This window comes from Olea europaea, unplaced genomic scaffold (assembly GCF_002742605.1).
Source record: "Olea europaea var. sylvestris unplaced genomic scaffold, O_europaea_v1 scaffold307, whole genome shotgun sequence".
Classification (NCBI taxonomy): domain Eukaryota; kingdom Viridiplantae; phylum Streptophyta; class Magnoliopsida; order Lamiales; family Oleaceae; genus Olea; species Olea europaea.
In genome coordinates this window covers 659,905-663,854 of record NW_019249416.1, presented here as the reverse complement: position 1 = coordinate 663,854, position 3,950 = coordinate 659,905, and the positions used below count along the sequence as shown (strand labels likewise).

The window sequence follows — 3,950 nt, the reverse complement described above, 5'->3', positions numbered from 1 at the left end:
TTGTATCTTTAAAACCCCTGTGCATCTGTGTAATTTCCACATCCAGCAATAACAAAGGTAAAGCCCATTAGCAGAAAGTACATGAAAATTTGAGCCCGCCCAATCGATACAAATAGCATAAAAATTGTGGAGCCATAGTAGCAAGGAAGGATCAAGTAGAGCTGTTCATTTACAAATTTTGACAGCAATAGGTGATCTGTCAGTACTCGTTTGAGTACTGCTCAATGGGGTCTAGCAATATTGTGAGAAACTTCAAAGAAATTTGTCGACTTTCAGTTTCAGTATCTTTGTCAGACTTAATAGATCGCATTTGAGAATTGAAAAATAATACAAGTTAGTTTATAAAGGACATATTATTTGTTTTTTAACTAGTGGACTATCAAAAGAGGTATTGTAAAGAAAGTGTACATAAGAATTCAGAAATTTTCCTATTTTAGCATATATACCTCAATTTCTTTGAACGATGCCAACACTTGATAGATTTAAAGCCCATCAAAGAGGAATTTTTAAATGAACCTTCCAAACGAAGGATGGTGTTAATGAATTATCGATCCAGTTGACAACGAAGGTTGGTGTAAAATTCAAACAAGAACGCTAACAATTAGGCTCGAAGTTTGTTGACCTAAAAATTCAGCACGATATTGTCATAAATAGATCTCTTTCCAACTCTCTCACTGCTAGCCTATATGTTACCTACACATTAGACAAACTATTAAGCGTGAAGATCACGTTCCATAAAAAATGCTCAACAACTGTTGATACTTCAATGGTCAAGCCAACTGTTGAAAATTGAGAACACAAGAATAATGTACATTAAAAAATATGGGTGTAGGAGAGACAAGCAAGCAAAGTTTTGACTAGGGTTTAGAGAAAACTATGTACCTTTACTAGTACCTACGCATGGGAACTTATAGGGTAGTTTCTTGATTGAATTAGGTTAAGATGTTGTAAACCCTATTTTATATGCAGCACACCTGCATTGGTGTAGAATTGTTATTGCTATGATATTGTTTCTTTCCTAATTTGAATTACCATATTGAAGATTATCTTCCTAGATCTTCCCTGGTTACAAAAATTTTGTGCTAGTATATAGTGATTTGATCGTGGACCCATTTTCAACAGTTTAAATAATAAACAAGTTAATTATCGAATTCAAGGGTCTTCGTCTACCAGCTTTATCTCGTTGAAAACATTGGAGTTCTCCACCTTTACTTGAACTTGACTAGATTCATCAACGGACGAGGTATGAGTAATATAATTCTTGAGCGAAGGTCTTGCAAACATATATGATAATATTTTGTTACATGGGCGATGTAACATCTCAAATTCAAGCGATCCAATGTGTTACTAAAAATGAGTTCCTTAACATTAATCGTCAAATAAACAATTTAGGAAAATGTTATAGTTTGACATAATTAATAAATAAAGGAAGAGCTTAATATTTTGACAATATAGACTTGTGAAAAAATGACTCTGCAAAGATTTCAAGAAAACTTCAGCAAGTCGATACAGTTTTTCTCTGGTTGTTTTGAGATTTGTAGAAAACACTTAACCTAGCAAAAAAATTATGAAAATTTAACTGAGATAATAAAATTCATATGCATACAGCATAATAGAGATTGATGTCTCTACAATGACAATTCTAGCAAGATTAATGTTTAAGTATATAAATTTTTCTACATGTTTCGTAGCACGAAGCACATTTAAAATTGTCCACATCTATACATGTTTAATTACCATAATTTGTATCAAATCAAATAGAAAGAAAAGAACTATAAATTATTAGGAATTTCAACGAAAGATATTAGAAAAAAAATTGCAGATGGACATGTCATGAAATGAGTAATCCTATTTATCATAGTTAAATTTAAAATTGAATCCTATGATCGGATTTTACTGTATATTATTTATCACCATTAAATCTAAAATCGAGCCCAACATTTGGATTTCACTGTATGTTATTTATTGCCATTGAATATGAAACTGAGCCCTACAGTCAGATTCCACTATAAAAAATGGTACATTAATTTATATTTGATATACAATATTGAATAACGTCCACATGAAAAAATTTGGACCTTTTTAAAGCTCCTTCCTTTTACGATCTCTTGCTAATTCAGAACTTCGTTCTCAAAGGAGCCAAACTTTTTGACGTGACAACCCTTCTTAATTCGTCGTTTTTGCTTGAAAGGAAAATGAGCTTTGCTCCTTTAGGGACTCCTATGGTTATTCTAAGAAAGGCTAATTGATTTAATTAAGAATTTGGTTCTATTGAATGAAAAAGATTTTTGTATTGCATTTCTACCTTTAGATACTGCTAAAAGGTTTATTTCTTTGATTGAAATGCCTCGACAAAACCTATCTCCTTTGAAGAAATTCATTCTCTTCCAATCAACACATCGACTTGTATCTCCTAGAGTAGACATGTTTCCCGAAAGTGAACACATTGTAAGTCTTGCGGGGGAGTGACACAACATCAATGCACTCTACATAGTCCCCCCCCCCCTCCAAACACCCAACTTGCAACCCCAAAACTCTCGTACTTAGTGCTTGTTTGATGAAAATTTTGATAATTGATTTTTTTGACTATTAAAGATAAAGTAGATTTTACCTGTGAGAGAAGAATTCAATAATAACGACTGGAATAGTAAAATAACGATTAAAAAATTAATTTTCGTTGGCTCAAAATGGGTACCAAACAAGCTATAAATCTCTATTGACTTTCACGTTTTTTCGTTCATTTTTCACTTGCATGGATCACAGCTAAACAACACAAAAAAAGCGTGAAGATGTTGGAAATAATGTTACTCCACCAAAGATGAGAACGAATTACAAATAGAAAAATTATCGAAAGAAGTATAGGAGATGAACAAATGGCAAATGATATATGAAGAACTTTGAAGGCTCAAACACAATCTTTGATTGTTGTCCTCAAACGAATTTTGCCCCCACTATTTTGGTGTTTAAAGGGTGATCCGGCAAAAGGTTTGAAGGATTAATCAAGCCTTATGGAAATTCAAACACTAAACACTTGTTTGAATCTCTAAAACTTAAGAACACAAAGAAAAGATGAATATGAGAGGGTATTTTATCTTTTGGATTTGATCTCAAGAAGGATCAATATAATAAGTGTTTTTTCAACATTTTTCAATGACTCAAGATCACCTATTTATAGCCAAGTAGTATAGCTTTACGAAGTGGTGCACCTTATGGATGAAAAGCCACCAAAAAACCAACAAAAAACGACCCAACGGTCGTTTTTCTGTACCATGCGACCGCATGGTACAAACCCATGCGGTCGCATGGTACAATCCTACCGAGACCATATGGTCTCGGTAGGGTTCTAAAGCCATGCGACCGCATGGCCTAATTTTTTTTTTTTTAATTTTTATTGTTGGTTTTGAACAATTATACCACTTCATAACAATCCCCCACTTGTTCAAAATTAACAAGTTTCTCATTATTCAAATTATACGATACTCATGCGTAAGGATTAGATATCTTTCGATTTGAATCTAACCATAGTGTAATTCAAACAAAGTAAAGTCGAAATTCAAGGTAGCGTGAAGCTTTGAACCAAGTATTTCTGTGACAATACCGGTAAGAACACACACACGAATATCACGTGTTCTCAAGTTCCTCGTTTCTCGCTTAGCGCTTTTATGGCCTTGCGCTTATCCTTTTTCAATAAACTTTTAAGAGAGAACTCCAACTCTCTATTAAGGCGGCACCACCTTAAAGTTTATTTAGGTAAAGTTCTTCCAGTACCTTTGTTACTTTTAGAAGTACTTGTGGTTTTACACTGAACTTTATTAAGAGCTTATAGCTCAACCCTCATTTTAGTAACAACCAACATTATATTAATCAAGGATAGGATTATAGCGGATTATAATAATGCTGTAACTATCCACATATCGAATGACTTGTTGATACCCTTTGAACCCGTGAAA

The 3,950-nt window shown here is 33.3% G+C and overlaps 1 pseudogene; it reads left to right on the top strand.

The window, feature by feature from the left end:
* The first annotated feature begins 1,467 nt into the window (after positions 1-1,467).
* The window catches only part of LOC111385005, a 7,316-nt pseudogene continuing 4,833 nt past the window's right edge, over positions 1,468-3,950 (top strand).